This window comes from Myotis yumanensis, unplaced genomic scaffold, assembly GCF_028538775.1.
Source record: "Myotis yumanensis isolate MYYU_CA2020_CCGP unplaced genomic scaffold, mMyoYum1.0.hap1 SCAF_12, whole genome shotgun sequence".
Lineage (NCBI taxonomy): Eukaryota > Metazoa > Chordata > Mammalia > Chiroptera > Vespertilionidae > Myotis > Myotis yumanensis.
In genome coordinates, this window is record NW_027223763.1 from 51,318,695 (window position 1) to 51,341,625 (window position 22,931).

At 38.7% G+C, this 22,931-nt stretch overlaps 1 protein-coding gene and 1 pseudogene across 25 annotated transcripts in view; one reads left to right on the plus strand and one right to left on the minus strand.

The window, feature by feature from the left end:
- PTPRD (protein tyrosine phosphatase receptor type D) overlaps nucleotides 1-22,931 on the minus strand; it is a 2,083,672-nt gene that overhangs the window by 536,911 nt on the left and 1,523,830 nt on the right. The gene's annotated exons all lie outside the window — the stretch shown is intronic.
- On the plus strand, nucleotides 8,306-8,766 carry LOC139020543 (large ribosomal subunit protein eL21-like; annotated as a pseudogene).

Below are 22,931 nucleotides of genomic sequence, written 5' to 3' on the forward strand. Positions count from 1 at the left end.
AACACATCTTTAGCATAATATTGAGAGAGGAAAAGCACTTGGAAAATGATATGTATATGTAGTAAGGCATTACTGATGTAAAATTCAAAGCACACAGAACAGTATTACATATAATTAATGGATATATCTATTTATGTAGACTAAGTAAAAAACAATAGATAGGATACATAGCTCAAACTTATTGTATCTTGTGTCCCTGACATTTTATTTTGTAAAATAATTCAGGAGATATGCAGACAATGGAATACCATGCAGCACCAAGAATAAAGGATCTACGACTATACACAACTGAATGAATGGATCTCGCGGATTTAATTTGCTTATCCAGGAAGTTGAGCAAATGAAACCAGACAGCAAAAAGTACATACTGTGTGATTTATATAAAACAGAAACAAAACCCCAAATCAAAGCCAATGTATCTTGGTAGGAGTCAGGATAACAGGCTCCCCTGTGGTGATGGGGAGGGAGGATGTAGAGTGGGTCTTCCCTAGTGTTGGTAAAATGTCTTCTTTCTTGATTTTGGTTCCAGTTACATAGGTGTTTTCAGTTTTTTTAAAAAAGTGTTCACTTTCCTGAATGTATGTGATATTGCCAAAAAAATGTGTAAAATACTATTTGATAAAGAAAAAAAAATTGCCTGTCAGGCATGGCTCAGTGGTTGAGTGCTGATCTATGAACCAGAAGGTCACGGTTCAATTCCTGGTCAGGGCATATGCTTGGGTTATGGGGAGCCCAGTGTGGGGCATGCAGGAGACAGCTGATCAATGATTCCCTCCCATCATTGATGTTTCTTTCTCTCTCTCCCTCTCTCCTTTCCTCTCTGAAATTAATAATATATTTTTTAAAGAAGAAATTGAGGATCATATGGCAAACTAATATTTATTTGCTCTGGATGGATGGGTTCAGAGGTGATTTTATACTTCCTGTCCCTTGCTATTTATTTGCAGTACTTTATTGTGAGAAAAGGGAGCACAGGAGCAAATCAAGTTAAGAACTACAGATAGGAGATGGCACCGGTTGGCAGTGATAGACAACAAGACATGAAGCCAGAGATCACAGCAGATTTGCTGCGGCAAAACCAAAATATAACTGCAGTCTCCTCACTCCTGAGCCCGGGTCAGTGCTGTCCTCTAGCATGCAAGTCATCACAAGCTTTACGTTTGCAATGTTTATGTTGGAAACAGATTTCACTTCCACCTTTAAGTCATGTGCATGGCCAATACTCTATGTCAGTAAGTCTATTTATCAACAATTAAAGAGCTTTGCAACCCTCCTATTACCTGTTGATATTTTAAAACATAGGTTTTGAGGTGGTTGAAAGAATAACAATGCTTCTTTCTCTGCCTTTCAGACTTTCCCAGAAAAGGGAGACGAGACCACACCAAGCCTCCCTGTGAGATAGTATTTTCTAAGCGGCACCAGGATAACATCAAAGCTCTTCAATGAGCGTCTGGCAATCTCCCTCTCTTTGGTTCTCAAAATAAAAGTGTAAGTCAAGTTCAACACTATTAATGGGTAATCTGTACTCACGTTCTCTGCCCTTATGAAAACAGGATGAGTTTTATTTGGGAAAGCCAGTGACGGTGTGTTTGATTTTAAACATACCAAGTGTTTGAAAACTCTCTCAGATAATGAAACCTCAAACAGTGTGGGAGATGTATCAGCAAAGTCCAAGAGTACTCATCTCACCCTGAGCAAATAAAATAGAGAACAAAATGCCCTGTGTCGTGCCCTGCGTACCCTGTATGTGTGCCGTGTCTGTGCCGCTGCCCTCACTTTCATGCTCAGCTGATCCCAAGGTGTTTAATCCATGTCACTTCAGCACATCAACTTGATTGCAGAATTTAAAGAAGACAAAGAATACTGTGACATGTGACAGACACCTCTGGACCTCAGCTTATTGTATAAAGATGGATGGGGAAAGCCTCCTAGATTTAACTCTTATGTATCTTGAAACTAAAGCAATGAGATAACGATAAGTCTCGTGTTAAAGATGGGCATTTCCGTTAGAGAGAAGTGGAGCGGCCCTGGAGTCTTTACTTCCAAGGTTCAGCATGATCCTGAGAGCCTCTTAATATTTGCTGCCCCCTGTAGTTTGCTCTTGTAAACATTTTATTTAAAAAAAAAAATCAAGAGAGCTATTTAAAACTTCAGTTGCTCTTCTTCTAAATCCTAAGTACTTGTGGAATTTTAGTCCCTCTCTTCTTTTCAGTCCCAATCCACAAATCAGAGTGATGACATGGGGCGAGTCGGGGGAAGACTGCTATGAGCCGTCGCGATTTCATTTAAGAGAATAAACTGGGGGACATGATTGCCTTTAAAACATGTAGATTGTATTATATGGGGAGAGCTGCTCAAATAAATCCGATTTTCTTTAAAAAGGCAAAGGAAGCATCTGTTTATTAAACTACTTTCTCAATTTCCCATTGCCTTCAGAATCGGTTGTGGGACATGACTGCCTTTGTCTCCAAGCACAATAGCTTCTAATAACATTATGCTTGAAATAATATGGTAGAAAAGTATATGCTCCTGGTTTGTGCATTTACTGAAACTAATATAGATGGCAGAAATTTTACCCAGGCTTGAAATAGCACATGGAACACTAGGAATTTAACACTGGCCCAGTGATGAATGAAATTTCATTATAAAGAATCACAATCTAATATCTAACTTCAGTAAAAAAAAATTTAGAACTAGTTATCACCATGCACAAATGCTAGGGGAAAAGTTAATAAAACTGTTTATTCTACAATAGATTAATGAAGAGGGATAGATAATCCTAAAATAATGTCATCCCATAGTCTGTGTGACTTGAATAATTTTAGATTTAATCTCATGATTCAATTGGCCTGTGTATATGTAACTCCCAGAAAGATTATGGAAAGTAACTATTAATTTGTACAGAGTTAAAGTTCCCCTCAGTACACAAAACACCTCCTTTAGTTCTTTAGAATCTATATTATAGATTCAGATTTTTTTTTCATCACAAATGGATCCAGAAATTAATACAGTTGACCCTTGAACAATGAGGGGATTGGGAGTGCTGACTCCCTTCCCATACAGTTCAAAATCCATAGATTGACTCCCCCCAAATTTAATTACAATAGCCTACTGTTGACCAGAAGACTTGCCAAGAATATAAACAATCAATTAATACATATTTTGTTTTGAGATCAAAACATTTTAGCTCCAATTTTATGTAGTTAACTATAGAGACAAGACCACTCTAAAAAAAATTACAGGAAAGTTTTTAAATAGGAAAAATTATAATATACATAAAATCCTGGTAAATGTGTGATGATACATCATATTTGCTGATAGTCATTTTTATTGTGAAACTTAATTTTGTTATGAAACTCTGACAATATAATCACATTCTTTCACGTGGTTGAGGTAGAAACAGAGATCAAAATCCACCAATCAAGAACTGTTACATGTTCTTGGGCCCCCTGCTGTGGAGAACATAAAGGAAGCATTTGACCTGGACACTCTTCTCAGGGTGCATGGAGACTGACTAACGGGTAAATGAGTGAAAAGACAAGACGTATTTGAGATATTTACAAAAGAGAGGTACCTTTTTCTTAGAATGTTCATGAACATACAGTCTGAGCTTGGCTGGAATTTAAATGGGAGGAAAACATACAGACTGAAGGGATTGGAAAGGACTTCTGGGGTTTGAAATATGAAGTAAAGCTCTGAGAGGAGCTGTCACATACCAATGTTGCCTGCTCTAAAAGCAGACACAGAAGACATACAAACAGATTTGTACCTGACACTGAAGATTTCTGATATTCCCAGAGGGGACCTTGATAAAGAGCTACACTGTTCTAGTAAAGCAACACAGATAGACATTTTTTGGTGAGGCACACCTCAAGGTGGACCCCAAACTCAGTACCTGGCTGTCCAATGCTTCCATAGGTCCCTGATGAAAGGGCCTGGCCAAGAAGGAAGGGGTCTGCTATGGGAGCCTGGCAGGCATTTTGGCACCTTCAGAGGGTGGACATGCACACTACTGAAGAGAATGCCGAGCTGGATGACAAAATATTTGATTCTATCCCTGTCACTTTCTTACTGTATGAAGTTCAAGCTGGACCCCAAACTTCTCCAGTCCTCAAATCCTTTATTTACCATGTAGGGGTTAGTAACACCCCTTCTGTCTACATCATACAACCATGGTCAAAAGCAAATGAGATAATGTAGGCAAAACACTGTATAAACTGTAAAATGTATATAAATTAAGCACTGATTATGTTCAAGCTAGTGATCAATACCTATGACACTGTGTCTCTGATTAATTGGCCGAATCATGGCTGTCAAAAGCCCTCTCTCACTCTTCTCCACTAACCCACATCCATTACTAACTTCCCTGCACTAATCCCACTCCTTTTAGGAAGCTCTCTAACCTTATTCATTGTCACACTTACTTCCCATGCCTTTCACTCTTTATGCGTGATCTCTACCACATTATCCATTTTCACTCATGTTCTCTCCTACATAGGGATGTGTGCCTCTCAGTTGCATTATAAATTTCTGAAGGAAAGGGACCTTATTTTCACTTTTAAAATGACACCAGAACCCTCCTGTACTTGGAAGCAAAGAGTTAGGAATAGAGGGAAGTTGAAAGACACTGAAGGTTCAGAGAGGGTGACAGAGGGAATCCTAAGTGAAGACTGACCCCATCACAGGTATCCTGGCAGTTCTAGCTCTTTTCTTGACAATCATTTGAATTATTTATTTTTTACAAATAATTATTAAATTATTAATTACTTAAAATGAAGATGGCAATTTAGATCTCCATTATGTGTGGGCTGAGTTGAATAACTGGAAAACAATCAAGTTAATAAATGTTACCTATAGAATGGTATTCCAAAAAAAAAAAAAAAAAATGAATGAGGTTGGGTGAACTTACATTTTTTGTACCAAATAAACTAATTGAATTTCTAATCCATATGACTTGGGTAAGGATAAAATCTTGATGGGTTTTTTTTTTTTCAATTCTCTCAGAAACAGCCACGTTACCTTTTTCCCCACTGGTGACATATATTATTCAATTGTTGACAATCCTGGCATAATGATGCAGGATGCAGAACATCCCGCATATTAGCTAGGCAAGCTGTCTGTGAAGGGCCATTGTAAGTGGAGAAATAATGTGTCATATTTTACTATTTAACAAGATACATTTGTTTTATATATAAGGAGACTACCTTTCATGTTTCAATCGCTCATTTGAAAAAAAGCAAAATATAATTCAGAAGAAAAATAGGCAATAAGGCAATACAAACTGGGTGCTTAATTTCACTTCATGGAAATTCACTGTTTTGGATTAACTGCATCAGTGATCCACCCATCAAATGTCTCCCTCCATAAACTCCTGTATCGAAACATTTTTCCCCCCTCTCTCTCTTTAGAGCTGCTGCCTTCTAGTACAGAGCTAATGGAGACCTAGGTAAGATGAAAAGATTAGATATCTGCTGAGCGGGGTTTATAAAATCATCTAGCACTTACTTTAAAGAGGCCTACTCCAGGAGCGCCACAATTATCACTCTGAACCTGGGTCCGTTGAGTGGTGTTTCTCTTTTAACTTATAACACTTTAAAACGAAAGGTAGCAGGGCCTCTTGAACGAAAGCAAGTTGAACATAGACTGACTCTGGGTTCCTGCAATTTCAAAACGGACAGTGCTCTCACACTTGAACTCAAGCAGTCGCAAAATTCAAGACAATGGGACTGGGTTTCTGCAGTTTGGCTGTTGTTTAAATGGAGATGAGCACATCCCCCACCTCTGACAGTGGAGAGACAGTAACAGCAGCTGACACTGGGATGGTGGCATTAAGGTCTCAAGGCAGAAATTTGCTGGGAAAGTGCTTGCAAAACAGATTGTTTCCATTTCTGCTCTCCCCATCCTGCAAGTGGTGGCTGCTTCATGGCCAGAAGCAGTTGTGGGGAGGTTGTTGAGGGTGGTTTCAAGGAAACAGCCTGTGTTTAGACTGGAGCAGAGGCTGGGAACCCACAAAAGTGAGCATTTCTCCTTTCACTAGCATTTGCGATGTGTCACCATGGGGGTTGAGAAATCTCGCCCAGATGCTAGTGTGTGCATGTTTTAGGTGTCCTTGTGGGTGAGGACTTGGCAGGCAGCACGGTGCCTTAGACAGTCAAATGGGAGCAGTTCATCCCGTTAAAGTCTAGACATTTAAAGAGCAATAAGTGTTTGTGAAAGTTTTTAGAATGGGAGCAAATAGAGGATTTGGAAACGTGAATCTTCCTGAAAAAACAAATCCAAATTAGTCCAAGTGCACTTGGACACGGCTTTCTTTTTGGGTGTATTTTTATTATTTTTTGAAATATTTTACCAAGATCTTTGGGGAATGTAGGCATGTATAAAAACATTACTAAACGCGGTGGTGTACTGTTCTACTCACCAATTGCTGGTCATCTCTAACACAGAGAGTAGACTTATGTGACAGTACTAGCCAAGTCCTTTGTTCAGAATGTCGAGTAAAACAATTAGGTTCAAGGGAATTATTATGGAGAAATCCATCTTTAGTAGCTAATAAAGACATATCACTTTTAATGCATCGAGAATGTATTCTAAAAGGTAGCAACAGGTTATCATTAAAATGTGCACAAGAGCCTGGCTGGTGTAGCTCAGTGGGTTGAGCATTGTCCCATGCACCAGGAGGTCGCCAGTTTGATTCCCAGTCAGGGCACACGACTGCACTGTGGGCTCCATCCCCAGAAGGAGGCATGTAGGAAGCAGCCCATGATGTTTCTCCCTCATGGATGTTTCTCTCTCTCTCTCTTCCTCTCCCTTCCTCTCTCTGAAATCAATTTTAAAACATGTGTACAAGAATAGACATGTGGACTTTTAAAGAATATGGCAGTAAAAAAAAACATTTTAGATTTTGCTTAGGATTTGTAAGACTCTTAATTGCTCAACCGAAAGCAGTGTAGTAATTTTAAAAGCACAGTCATAAAAGTAATAAACACAAACTTCGTGTTGTACCCTGAGGGGTTCACACTATTTATTCTGAGTGATGCTATTATTAATTTTAAAATAATGAGCCTTCGTTTCGGACCACTCTTTGGCCAGAGTTTGACCCTGAAATGGGATGTTGAATTGATTTCCAATTGTGATTATACTACAATCGGTTGGAGATGGCCATGATGTTCTGGCGACAATCGCATAATATAAGTGCTACAAGGCCTTTCTGTGGAGTTTTCAACATGCAGAGAAAAGACAGTCATGTTTGTAAGTAATAAACCAAATTAGCACTGAATACAAATTAAATATGGGGGAACACAGTCCCAAAGAACCCATCCCTGACTAGGATTGCAGTTATAAAACAAATGCTTGGTTTAGCATAAGATTTCAGCAAAGCTGTCTAGAGACCATATTGATTTAACTTCTATTTCTGCCTATGAAAGCTGAAACTGGCAGCTTTATATCGTTCATTTCAACTCCGATTTTTATTTTTTCTGAAATGAAAAAATGTCCTGCTGACATAAGTACAGGTAAGTGACAATTAACAGTGTTGACATCAGCAGGTGTTATCAGATTTAAAAAGGAGGAAAAGGACAACACCAGGAGGCATGCAAGTGGGGAATCAGAACAGATACTGGAAGGGGCAAAAAATGAGAGGAACAAGAGTGTTTTTTTAGTGGTCTTGATGGCTTCGTTGAAAGTCAATAGCTTTGCACATGTCCCAGTGAGAAAGCCGTGTACACTGTCACACAAAGCCAACATTTGTATTTTCTGAATCCATCTATTTGTCTCTGGTGGATAAAAACGTGAGCTCAGATAGACACCTAAACTGGCTGGGAAAAGTTTCAGAAAAGAGAGAAACAAACGAGGAGCCCAGAAAAGAGAGAAATAAGTTGATAGCAAAGATCCCTTTCCTCAATGATGACAGTGGAAAGGGCACTACTCATAAATATTAATAATCATGGTAAGAACAATGATCATCTGTAGAGCACTGTTAATTTTGCACATTTGTTCTCCATCTATTGCTTCACTAGAGCAGCATGAGGCAAGTAGGGCAACAATTCTTATCTTCATTTGACAGATGACAAACAAATAGAAAATGCTTCATGAAATTGGAGTAACGTGTCCAAGCTCCCAGGAGTAAAATACTATAGTGGCAGAGTTGCGGCTAGAACTTAGGTGTCCTGATTCCCAGCACTTAGCTCTTTCCCTTACTTCTCTGACCACTCCTAAGCCACAGGCCACACTAATGTAACTTAACTCAGAAAATAAATTACTTAAAACTGCTTTGGCCAAGACCACCATCTCCCAGTAATTCACCAAAATGACTAACACAAAGGGAAAGAGGAGAGGCACCGGCTATATGTTCTCTAGGCCTTTTAGAAGACATGTAGTTGTTCCTTTGGTCACATACGTGTGAATCTACAAGAAAGGTGATATTGTAGACACCAAGGGAATGGGCACTGTTCAAAAATGAATGCCCCACAAATGTTCCCATGGCAAAACTTTAAGAGTCTACGATGTCACCCAGCATGCAGTGGGCATTGTTGTGAATTTGCCAAGAGAATTAACATACGTATTGAGCATATTAAGCACTCTAAGAGTTGAGATGGCTTCCTGAAACATGTGAAGGAAAATGATCAGAAAAAGAAGGAAGCCAAAGACAAAGGTGTCTGGGTTCAACTGATGTGTCAGCCTGCTCCGCCCCGAGAAGCACTCTTTGTGAGAACCAATGGAAAGGACCTTGAGCTGCTGGAAGCCATTCCCTATGAATTCATGGCATGATAAGTGTAAAAACAAAAGAGAATGATGTCTTTTCCCCAAAAAATTAGTTAAAGAAAATCAAAATACCCATTTTGTAACTGGATCATATTATTCGCTAGAGGCCTGGTGCACAAAATTCGTGCACCTGGGGGGGGGGTGTCCCTCAGCCCAGCCTATGCCCTATCACAGTAAAGGAGTCCTTGGGGGATGTCTGCCTAAGCCTGCACTCAGACATCCCTCTCACAGTCCAGGGCTCTAGCAGTCTAGGACCCCTCACTCCTTACTGACTGCCTGCCACAGAGGTGGGAGAGGCTCCTGCCACTGCCACTGCGCTCACCAGCCATGAACCCAGCTTCTGGCTGTGCGGCACTCCCTCTATGGAAGTGCACTAACCACTAGGGGGCAGCTTCTGCATTGAGTGTCTGCCCCATGGTGGTCAGTGCACATCATAGCGACCAGTCATTCCTCCATTCAGTCGATTTGCATATTAGCCTTTTATTATACAGGATTGTTTCAGGTCAGCACTTTCTCATTCTAGATCTCCTTGGTCTGACTTTATAGTTCCCTTTACTGGTCATACTGCACCCTAACTGGTTTGGCTCAGTGGATAGAGCATTGGCCTGCAGACTGAAGAAGGCTTCCAGGTTTGATTCCAGTCAAGGGCATGTACCTTGTTTGTGAGCTCGATCCCCAATAGGGGGCGTGTAAGAGGCAGCTGATGGATGTTTCTCTCTCGTTGATGTTTCTAATTCTCTATCCCTTTCCCTTCCTCTCTGTAAAAATCAATAACATATATTTTAAAAAATAGTCATACTGATTTTAATATGTACAAAAGATAAGGAAATCCTTCCCTGAAATTAGAGACAATGGCAGGCACAAATATTCTGAGTAAGTCTATAAAATTCACTGAATCTCAATTTTCTTATCTGTAAAAAGAGGAATTCAGATTTATTTTAAGAATATATTTTTACTGATTTCAGGGAGGGAAAGAGAGATAGAAACATCAATGATGAGAGAGAATCATTGATAGGCTGCCTCCTGCACATTCCCTACTGGGGATCAAGCCTGCAACCTGGGCATGTGCCCTGATTGGGAATCGAACCATCAAACCATTATCTCCTGGTTCATAGGTGGATGCTCAACCACAGAGCCATGCCGGCTAAGTGAGGGATTCAGATTTAATGTTTCTTTATACCTACTTTCCATTCATTTGTTAATTAATATATTATTATTCCTATCCATGATATATTTATTCAGGTTATATATTAATTTTAATAGAATCTAACCTTCCACCTGAGTTTCTGGGCTTATGCTTGTAGTATTGCCATGTATAGACTCCCTTGCTTTTCAAAGTGTGGGTGGTGGACCAGCAACTTCACTGTAATTTGGGAGACTGTTACTAATTCAGAGTCTCATGCTCTAATTCGGATCTATTAAACATAATATGCATTTTTAATAAGATGCTTGTTGATCTGTATGTACTTTAATGTTTGAGAAATGTTGTCATAGATCACAATCTTTTAGGAAAAAAGGGAAATAAGACTTTGTGAATCTGTCTATAAGACACATAGTATATGGTGATTTAGAGGCTCATTTGAAGTCAAGTAATTGTAATGAAGAGGTTAGATTTTTTATTTTTAAAGAATAATTATTGAAGACTTCACAAGTCTTAAGGTAGTAACAAAAAATGTATGAATTAAGACTGAGGATCAGTCTTATCTTGTCCTTATCTTCTTGAATAAAGAGAAGTCAAATAGTGACCAGTCCCACCAAACTCAGGAACCTAGATCCATTGCAGAATTTGCCTAAGGAATCAAAGTTAGTAGGTGGTTTAGGAAACTATCTGACTCTAAAACCTAGTCACATTCTATTAGTCGGGGTAAGCGACTTGTAGAGAAGGGTAACTTCAGAAACATAAACAGGGAAAGGTCCATGATTGCTAGAAAAAGCATGGAGCCAACATTTAGTTATTCATCATCTTATTAGTCTTGCTTTAAAGTATTATGTCATTTAATGAATATTTTTCCAAGCTACACACCTTCCCAAAGAGGGTATTATATTTCAACTATATTAATCACTTTTCAAAGTTTTCAAATCAGTAGGTTTGAAAAAATTCCCAACAACAGCAAGGATAAATGTTGGAGTATAAGAAATAGCTCTAACATTAAGTATCCCCAAACATTGCAGAATATGTTGTAAACCTTTCAAAAATAAAAACAAATAAAAAGATATTTCAATGCTACATATTAATGCATTATAGTAAGGAATGATTTTCTTTGAATCTTAGCTTTGTCTTATCAGTAAAACTAGTTTTATGATTTTCTACCTTAAAATTTTTTGTGTGAAACTTGATTATTTTTCAAATACTGCTCTGTAAAGCAATATGCCACAAGTGAATTGGGTAAAGTTCATGGTAACAATAGCTGACCTAAATCTTATTTTATGTTTCAATTATTTATGTATTTCTAGCTCTCCTATTTACAAAAGATTCAAAGAAGTTTATTGCAGTACAATTTTAAAGCAACAAGCCTAAATTTGCTTATATGTGTATTATTGAATTTCCTCCAACTTTTTTATTTTGAAAAATGTCAGGGCTATACAAAAGTTGCAAGATACTACAATGGACATTCATATTCCCTTTATCAATTGTGAGTATTTTACCACATTGGCTTTATTGTTCCTTCTTTCTGTTTTTGTGGATCATTTGTAAATTAGTTGCAGTCATCATAGTACCTCACCCTTAAATAATTCAGTATGTATCTCCTAAGAACTACGACATTCTTTCCATAACCAAAGTAAAGTTATAAAACTCAGGAAATTTAACATTGATATCACGGTATTATGTAATACATACCCACATTTAAATTTCCAATTCTATAGCTGTGTATTTTTCAATATGGGATCCAATGAAAGGTCACACATTACATTTAGTTGCAATTTTATTTGTAAAAAATACAAATAATCATGTATTACTGTGATCTTTTGACATGTTTCTGAAAGAACAAATGTACTGTAGTGAAACTTCCATACTCATGGTACACTTACAGTGCGTATTTTCATAAAATTGAGGTAAAAATCAACTCAACTAAAAATTTTTTTCCTGGTAGATAAATATACACCACATTTCCCCACGGAAATGAGCATGTATGAACATTTTTGGTGTGCATACACACTAAATCTGGCTGAGGACACAAACTCGAAACTAGACAAGATTGTAGGACAATAAGGCCAGAATTAGAAGAAAAACTCTTCATGATCCAAAATGGCATGAAAGATTAGAATTATGAGTAGGGAAAAATGAAATCGAACATTGTCTGTCTGTAAGGTCATCCTTTATCAGTCATTTCCTCTATATGGGTGGTCGAAAGTGAAGACGAAGTTGAAGGACTTAATGTTACATGCAAACCAACCAATGTTTATGATTAACGCAAACCAAGCAGTTCCAAAGTAAAGATTTCTGTGGTGATTTAAATTTGGCCACGGTTTGCATCTCTGTTCCTGTTTTCATAGATATGCATGAACTTGACCTTTTCCTCAGCCTTCCTCTCTGGTTGCCCTTAAAGGTGTTATTTTTTCTGTGTATATTATGGCACTCCAGACGAGCTGAATTCCCTTTGAATGTGTGAAAAGGATGGGGGACTAGAGCACACTTTGGAGAATAAAGAATAAGCTCCCTTGTCCCTTCCTGGCTGGCCCAGGATAATCTGTCTCGACACAGGATATTGCCCATACCCTGCCGGTGGACGGCTCAATAAACTTATTCACAATGACCCTGAAGAAACAAATGAAGTCTGTGTTGCTAATTTGTACCACATCTTGCCCAATGCAAAAATAATTATTAATCTAGCTCAGCTTCATTCGAAATGCCAAAGTTTAAGTTTTCCAAGATCAGTTTTAAGCATGCATAGGTCAGCTTTATTTGTGTAGATAAATCTGTAGGTCTGAAGTGCACAGAGACACATAGCAAACTTTTTTAAAATGCAACATGAATACCACACGTTCCATATTTTTAAGGACCCACATCCTAAGTTTGGTAATTTCCCTGGCCAGATGATGGCTTTTCAACCTTTAAAGTGCTGTTAAACTAACATCTTTTATTTTCTCCTTACAATGCTGGCTTCTAGAAGTTTAAAAGTTGGAATGGTAAAAGAATCAGCACTCCTTTTCTTTTGGCGCTTGGAGCAAAGTAACTCTACCTTGTCACACAATTCTTTTGCAATTCATTTGAATGAACTAAGAACAGAACCCACCGAAGACAGATAATGGCTCTATCATTTTCTAGCAGTGTAACTGCAGGGAAGATACTATGTCTTGATTTATCTCAGTTTTCTCATTTGTAAAATGAGAATAAGTTATCTACTACACACGATGATCAAAAAGTAAATGAGCACAGCTCGTGTGGCTCAGCGGCTGAGCATGGACCCATGCACCAGAGGTCACCAGTTCAATTCCCAGTCAGGGCACATGCTGGGTTGCAGGCTAGAACCCCAATAGGGGGCGTGTAGGAGGCAGCAGATCCGTGTTTCTCTCTTGTTGTTTCTATTCCCCTCTCCCCCTCCCTTCCTCTTTGTCTAAAATAAATAACAACATTTTTTAATAAATGAGATAACGCTATGCTATGACACACCAACAGAAAAACCACTGACCAATAAATGATAAAAAATTATTATTTATCATTATGACATGGTTTTCCTCACCAATGGATTTCATTATAAAGAATATATAAAAGTTAGTCAAGACACCATTACTATTCTGACTGAATAATAGGAACAATCCTTTTTTTAAGTAAAATGGGATATGTAGGTACTAAAGGGGTTAATAAATCGTCTCTCAAAGAAATAACTATTAAACTGGATGAAAATGTAAAAATTAACCAATTGAGAATCAATGATTCATGAAAAGTGCTGAACTTCAGGTAAGAACAATGGGAATCTGCCTGGGGTTAATGCCCCAGGTGCTTCCCACTCTACCTGTTTCCTCCTCCACCCTCACAGCTTGGTTAGAATGGTGTCTCCACTAAAGCACAGCTGTCTGTTAAGATCAGGAGGAGAAGAGGGGGTTGGAGAAAAGGAGGAGAAAGAGAAGGAAAAGAGGGGAAGGGAACAAGAGAAGAGAATTTTGACACTTACCTTGAACCATACACAAAAAAAACAACTCAAAAGATATCATAGGCCTAAATGTAAGAGCTAAAACTATAATACTTCTAGGAGGAAATATAACAGGAAAGCCCTTGTGACCACAGATTAGGTTAAAACATCTTATATATGACACCAAAAGCATAATCCATAAAAGAAAAAAAATCAGTAAGTTGAACTTTATCAAAATGTTTTCTCTTCAAAGTGCCATTAAGAAAATGGGGGGAAAAAAAGGGGGGGGGGGTGGGCCACAGACTGGGAGAATGATAGAAAGTATTTGCAAATTATATTTCTGATAAAGAATTCATAATAAAGAAAAGACAACTCAATTAAAAACTGAGCAGAAGACCAAGATATTTCACAAAGAAGATATTTGAATGCCTAATTTAAAGAAAGATGTTCAGTGTCATTAGTCATTAGAGACATGGAAATTAAAACTACAAGGTACTATGAGAGCCCCATTAGAACGGCTGTAATAAACAAGAAAGACAATAGCAAGTGTTGATGAGGATGTGGAGAAAGTGGAACTCTCTACATGACTAGTGGGGATGAAGATGGCACAGCGACTTTGTAAAGCATTTTGGCGATTCTGTAAAAAGTTAAATACAGATTTACCAGATGACAGGAATGTCATTCCTAGGTGTCTACTTTAGAGAAATGAAAGCATATGCCCATACGAATGTTCGTAGAGGCATTATTCTTAGTAGACCAAACTGGAAACAATCCAAATGTCCATCAGCTAGTGACAGAGAAGCAATATTGGGTCTATTCATAGAACTCAATCCTTTTCATCAATAAGAAGGAACAAATTTTGGATAAACCCTACAACATGGATGAACTGCAGAAACATTACTCAAAGTGAAAGAAGCCAGGCACTGACACAAAGGACCAAATATTTTATGATTCAATTTATATGAATCTCCTGAAAGGGCAAATAGAGGCAGAGAGCAGCTCAGTGGATGTCTGGGATTAGAGTGGAAATGGGAATTAACTGAAAGCAGGAACATTTGGAGTGATGGAAATAATTCTGAAACTGGATTGTAGTGATGGATACAAAACTATAACTTTATGAAAAAACACTAAATTGTAAACTTTCTGTGGATGAATTATGTGGTATGTAATTTATACCCCAATTAGGCTATTAAAAATGAAATAACTCTACTAAAGTCAAGAAAATGAATTACTTCAGGAAATGTACAATTTCTTAATAAATATATTCATTGTTTAGTTGAGTTAAATAGAATGAGAATTAAATGTGGGACCAGATTTCAAACTTGGCTCAATACATTTCTATAGAAATCTGATCTAGTTACTGTGGTTAAAGCTCAATTTCCTACTTTGTAAAATCAGAGATGTTGATGCATATATTTCCACTTGAAATCACTGTTGCATAGTTCAAATGAGTTATGAAAGTGCTTTGTAAACCATAAAACTCTGCACAAATGTTAATTATAATGATGATATGTCACCTGTTAAATAACCATTTTTAATAATCTGTTTTGTTCTTTAGCTTAAAGCCTTTGTGGTCTTATGCCCTGCCATTTTGAGAGGCTCAAGAATATCACCTTTGTAATGTATTTTCCCCTCCTTCAAAACAAATATTACAGAATTTGCTTTAAAAAATACAAACAGCCGTGGCTGGTATGGCTCGGTTGGTTGGAATGTCCTCCATGCTCTGAAGGGTCAAAGGTTTGGTTATGGTCAGGGCACACTCCCAGGTTGTGGGTTTGATCCCCAGTGGGGACATATACAGAGGCAACCGATAGATGTTTATCTTTCACATCTATGTTTCTCTCTCTCTCCCTCTCCCTTCTTCTTGCTCTAAAATCAATAAACACATACCCTTGGATGAGGATTAACATTAAAAAATACACCAAACTTTATGAATATGAATTGATCATTCTGCAGCACATGTAGTATAAACTTTATCAGGTAAATGGTTGCAAGTAATTGGCAAAGGGATAAAAAGGAAAATACCATGTATATTCCGTAGATATTTGTAAGAGAAAATATGAGTGTTTCTTGCCTTTGGAGTTACTGCTATTCTTAGAATCCACCCTTGTAAGACATATTGCTGAAGGCATCCCTCTGGTAGATGTTCACAAATACATCAAAGGTAAAAAAAAAAATAAAAAAAATTAAAAAGTATGTTGCAACATCAGTCTGTTTTTATCAAGCCTTGAAAATCAAGCAAAGTATATTATTTACACATGAGAGGTTCTATTCTGAGTCTGCATACATCTGGCACAGCTCATATTTTTTCTTAATTTAAAATAAGTGTTATAATGAGAGCCTTCTATTTAATTGCTCTATATTGGTAAGCTTCTGCCCCAAATTTAGGAATATGTTGAGCAAGAATGCATACTCTCCCTGCCCCATCCCCATCCTCCCCCTTTCATTTCCCTGTTTCCTGAAAGAATGACTGGGAACAGGGAAGAACTCAATGCTCTGCAGCTAAAAGTATGCGTATTGGGACCTATGAAGAGGGGAGGCCAAAGTCACTGAGGCATCGTGGGTATGACCAGCTTTGGAGTTAGAGAGAATTGGTTTAAATCCTGGCCATTCTAAGTATTGCCTGTTCGGTATTCATTCACTCAGCAGACATTTATTAAGTATCTACCTCATGTCAGCATTGTGCTAACTCCTGTCAATGCAATGATAACAACAACAACAAAAAATGTTGCTTTTCTCTGGTAGAGGTCAGTTTAATTAGGGATTCATATGTTAATTGTATAATCAGACCAATGAATACGGACTACAACGAACAGGAAGTGCTCTGCACAAAAGGAACATGAGGCATGCAGTGACATCCACCCAGAGTGGATCATTTTTTAGTCCCTCTCTCTTCCATAGGATCAATCTATTTTCAAAATTATTAATGCTCTCACTACTAATAATTGCTACTTTAGTCATTCTGAATTTTGAAATAAACAAGAAACAATACATTGTAATTTTGAAGATAGTACCCAAATTAAAGAAAATACTTTGTGTGAACAAAAATTTGTTCTTTCTAAACAAAATTATTACTTGGCCATTTGTGCTGTTTTGCCATTTTAACTTTTAAACAGAAATAACAACGTTAAGGGCCCTTACAGGATTGTACAACACAAGTAACTCCATTTTGGGGGGGGCTACTTATAATTACTGTGCTATCATTGCTTATTTAGAATGTACTGTGTCAACTCAGAAAGATGTAATACAATAGGAGCTAACCGACCCTGTCCCTGAAGCGAGTCGTAATGACGGCGAACCATTATGAACTTTTCCAACAAATGTCCATGGCGGGGGCCAACAATGTAACAGGGACTTCTCCAAAGTAGCTCCCATACAACACAATACAACATTAGTAATGTTTTAAAAATACGAATTTGAAATGTGCATACATATTCAAGCTCCATAATAACCTCATCAATCGCTGAGAAGTTAGACCAACGAAAGATTTATTCAGGAAAGACGGTTAGAATTGCTGGCACAGGTACTACTAAAAAGCAGAGCAGCATTTTGTGTTTTATTTCTGTTTTTAAATTCTCTACCGACAACGCGCCTCTTTATTTCTCCCACCCTGGCAGGCTACTTTTGCCATCCTGTCCTTGGTAAACAATGAGAGCATATAAATAACAAGAGAATCTGAATCACAAGGCATGTGCCAGACCCCTGTCTGAGAAAACGTGTTCACGGAGGTGCAAATCATTTGGCGAGGCCAGTGCCAGCAAAGCTAGGGAGGAAGTTGTATGAAAGCATTTTGGAGAAGTATGTGCATGAGACTATGCAGAGCTTCGTACGGCATATTCAGGATTGTGACTTGTATCCTAAAAACATATTCAGGATTTTGGTCTTTATCCTTTGAGAGGTTTTTTTGGTGGGGAGAAGATGGGGTGGTGAGGAGGTATCATAATCAGACCAGTATTTAGAAAAATTTACTCAGCCACAGAGAAAGAGATCGGATGGCAGCTGGGGTCAGTGAGGGTCAAAGATGCTACAACACTGAAAATAAAAGATAGGCCCCCTGGTGACAACTGAGTTCAAATGAGGTGGTTCATGGCAAGAGGCATTTCTAGCAAGTAAGATAAGCAGGGATTAGTGAAGCATTGGATGCGTAATATTAGTCTATTAGTGGGGTTCTCCAGAGAAACAAAAGGGGAGAGAGAGAGAGAGAGATTGCTTTATTCTAAGGAATAGTTCACACAATTATGGAGACTGACCTGGCCCACGATCTGCAGGGTGAGCCAGTGGATGGGAAACCCACGAAGGCCGATGATGTAGATCCTGAGTTCCAATCCAAAGGCAGGCAGGTTTGAGACCCAGGAAGAACCACTGTTTCGGTCTGAGTCCAAAGGCAGGAAAAAAACAGACATCTCCGCTCCATGCCCTCAGGCAGGAGGGAACTCCCTCTTACTCACTGAGGTCAGCCTTTTGGTTCTATTCATGCCTTCAGCTGATTGGACGGGGCCCACCCTAATTAGGGAGTCGAGTCTGCTCTGCTGAATCTACTGACTCAAATGTGAATCGCATCCAAAAATACCCTCAAAGCTATGCCCTGAATAAAGTGTGACCAAATATATGAGCACCCTGTGGCCCAGATCAAATTGACCCTTAAAATTAACCATCACCCTGAGCACAGGGAAAGGGGGGTGTTCAGAAAGTTCCCTATCTTTACAGTCTAGACGATTTGATAGCTGCCTGTTGCCCTCACTAAGCTAGGGAACACTAGACAGCACCAGGATTTAGGTATTTAGGTCCGGGTCAGACACTTTATTCTGTACTTACTGACTTTGACATGACTTAGCAACATCTAAGTAGGTATATCAATGGATATACGATCTGGGACCCAGAAGTTTGGTTTAGTAAGAATAATATGGAAGTCAATAGCATGCAGATGTTAATAAAAGCCATAAGCAAAGATAGAAAGGCAAGGAAGAGTTAATATAGGGTAGCGAAAGAAAAAAGAAGGTGTAAAATCTATCCGTGGGGAATTATATCATTTAATGACTAGATAAGGAGGATAATCCTGCAAAAAAGCCTGAGAATCACAGTCAGAAAAGTAATGGTCGCACCATGGGGAGTACTGTGTAAAGAGCCTCAGGTAGGGTGAAGGGGGAGGGAGGGGGGCTGCTAAGGTGAGGTGTGCTGCTCACAGAATACGGAGAAGGGGGGAGAATAAATGAGCAAAGATGAACTGGAGACAGTGTGTAGAAAGCTTTTAGAAGAATTTGACCATGGAAGAGAGCAGAGAAATAGGGTTGTAGATTATAAAATTCTCAGTGATATAGTTGTGAAATTACCCTTTCTTACTAAACCTAGTGAAATCAACCAACTAATATAATCACAGAGTAGCAAGATAGCTCACTCATAAGTCATGGAAACCATTCATAAGTCATGGCTTTACTGGTTTCTTTTATTATTGGAAATCATGGGCTATAAAATGCAATATATTATACATAATGAATTATTATATGTATATATATGTGTGTATATATATATATATATATATATATATCAGTGCATGTACCATAGGAATAAGCCTTTCTCATAAAATCTCCCGTGGTATCCAATATCCAAGGCAAACTGTACACATAAACCACAGGATTCAGGCAGATCCTGCATATAATTGTATTCTCTTTATGAGGCCTCATGGGATAAATGCCTCCCTTTTCCTGCAAAAGAATAGAATTGCTTTATTGTATAGGCAATGGGAATCGCATTACGGATTGTATTTTTCACATCACTTCGGGGCAGGAAAGCTCAGGGCTAAACTGTGGTCCATTTGCAACAACCTGAAACAGAAACCTCAGAGCACGATTTTGTCTACATGTCTCACCCGCCCCCCCTTTTTTTCCTTACCTTTCACTTCTCATCAGTCCAGTTTTTCTTGTGTTCTATGGATTTCTACACTATGTCTCCAATTTCTAACTGTAACAGGGTACAAATAATGAACACATAACCCTAGCAGTCTGTAGAATTCAGAAGGGCGCACCTATACCTGGTAAGTGTGTTGATCTACTTTATTCTAGAACACAGAGCTGGCGTCATTACACGCCTAGAGAGGAAACATTTGGCGAAATGGCATGATACAGATCTCAAGGTCTATTGCTAGAGATCAACTAGTGAAAAGGCAGAAAGGGATTTACAGTTTTACTTGAAAGGCTGATGGTGTGTGTGCGCACGATCCCACCACAGCGCGTGTGTAATTGTGAAACAAGCGTCTCCCTTTCGGGTTGAGAGGTGTATTTTTAATGAGCAGAAGACATTAAAGGGAACTCGAGGCCTCTCAGAACCAACAGCGTCACAACAAGCTTTCAATTAGGGGACATCTGTTGGGAATACAGGGGAATCTCTACGCAAAGTCAGCCGCTAATCACATTCACCTGCCCTGGCAGCCAGACAGCCCTCTGCGCTGGGGAAGGTTGCTTATTCCCTCCATGCTCAATCACATCGCATTAAGTGGCCACCTGGGCAATGTGTTAGTGCGCACCTGCTGACCTGCTCCGCCTAACAAAACGCACTGAAATGAAACTCCCAAAATAGACAGAAAGCAGATCCGCCCTGGCCCAGAAAGGGAGACAGACAGAACAGCCAAGAAGAAGAAAAGACCCAAGACTGGAAGTACATAATGAATTGTTAGGAATTCAGCATTAACTCGGGGACCTGTCGTTAACATGTTCCCCTGTTCTTTCACAGTGGGTTTAAGGCATTCTTATTCCTGAAAAAAAAAATATTCAGCCTTTTCACTTTCAGTACAATAGTATTTAATCTGAATCAGACCAAATAACAAAATAACAGTCAGATCTGTAAGAGGGTCAGAGCAAGCAATATATGTATAGAAACAATTGAGGGGGCAGGGATGATTGCTTTTTGCCCACTTTGGAAATGGATTGTGTATCTTTCTTTTCTGAATACATAAAAGGTACTTTTCCTAAAACATACCATTTTTTAAAGATAGTTTATTGATTTTTAGAGAGAGGAAGGGAAACGGAGAGAGAAAAACATCAATGTGAGAGCAAAACATAGATCCGCTGGCTCCTGCATGCCCCCTACTGAGGATCGAGCCCACAACCTAGGCAGGTGCCCTGACCTGAAAATGAACTGGCAACTTTTTTGTGCACGATCCACACCCAACCAACTGAGCCACACTGGCCAGGGCCATACAATTTTTCTTCATTGTATTTCAATTGTTGGGATGGAATACTGTATATTTCATGTTCTAAAGTTATAAGCAAAGGCTAGTTTATAACACAATACAGGTTTACCCCACTATCAGAAAGTAGAGTGATACTATGAAAGCTTTCGTGAGCCAAAATACCATAAAGCAAAGAAGCAATTAGCCATTAGTTTATGTAGAAAGACTTTTGAGCATTTCCAGATCCCCCAAATAACCTAAAACATACCAAATACACTTCATTATGTCCAATTTTACACTAAGCATAACATCGTTAAGTTTTTCTAACACCTTTGGATACGTCTCGCTAGCAGATGCACAAAATAAATTGAGATAAAGCTTAGGTGCTCACAGATACACTTAAAGCTACACTTTGACGCTGCGATGCTAAGTGTACATTCACGGGAAGGAGCTTGGCGGGACCACGCTTGCTGCTCAGGGTGCGTGAGGCCTCCATAAAGGCTGACTCTACCAAGATTTGCTGCAAAACAAATGCTGCACTTTTTCTTTTTTTTTTTTTTTGCCTTTTTTAATAAAAGAGAAAATCCTTTCCGGATTTCATTCCATCAGTGAAAACCGGCACTAAAGTAGATCTTTTGCAAAAGGGAATGGCATATTTTGCTTAGCATAATAATCTCCAGCTCCACCCATGCTGTCGCAGAGTGTAAGAGTTCCTTCTTTTTTACAGCTGAGAGTATTCCATTGTGTAAATATGCTAAGAACAAAACAGGACCAGAGGCATGGGGGCATGGCACAGACTGACATAATCTCAGAGGGCATGGGTGGGGGTGGGGGGGACTGGAAGATATTATTCAAAGAACATATACGAATACATATATGCATAGCCCATGAACACAGACAATAATGTTATAAAGGCCAATGGCCTGGAGGGTTGTCAAAGGGGAGAAAATGTGGGACATCTGTGATCATGTCACCAATTTTTTAAAAAGTAATAATAAAAACCAATATTTTTAAAAAAAGGAAAAGTGGCACAATGCCGACTTTCAAAAGGCAGGGGTTACCTATACTGTAGATCACATTTTCTCTACTTGACAGATTGCATTCCTACAGCCGCTTGCACTGTTATTTTTGTCTAGTACAAGTTGTATTTAAAATTATTCTCTCTTTTAAAAGTCAGAATTAGTCTATTGACAAACCTCAGAACATCTTAAGAAGTTCAACCAAAAAATACAACACATCCTAAGGCACATACAGTTTATTTCTGATCATTTCTAAACACATAGCTCCACGCAGATCCCAATACTTTGTGAGCTTCTCTGTAATACTCTAAAGCAGCGGTTCTCAACCTGTGGGTCGAGACCCCTTTGGTGGTTGAACGACCCTTTCACAGGGGTCGCCTAAGACCATCCTGCATATCAGATATTTACATTATGATTCATAACAGTAGCAAAATTACAGTTATGAAGTAGCAACGAAAATAATTTTATGGTTGGGGTCACAACATGAGGAACTGTATTTAAAGGGCCAGAAGGTTGAGAACCACTGCTCTAAAGTCAAGAAGAATGAGAAGATTTAACCCAGGGATTCCACTTCTTGGAATATATTCTAAGAACCCCGAAACATCAATCAGAACGAATGTCTGCACCCCTATGTTCATAGCAGCGCTGTTTACAACAGCCCAAGTGCCTATCAGTAGATGAGTGGATAAAAAGCTGTGGTACATTTACACCATGCAACACTATGCAGCAGGAAAAAAAAAGGAGGGTCTCTTTTTTTACTCTTTGAGACAGCATGGAGGGACCTGGAGAGTATTATGCTAATCGAAATAAGGCGGTCAAGAAGGACAAGTATCATATCACATGATTTCATTCATATGTGGAATCGCATGTACAAAATAAACTGATAAACAAAATAGATCCAGAAACAAAGAAGCA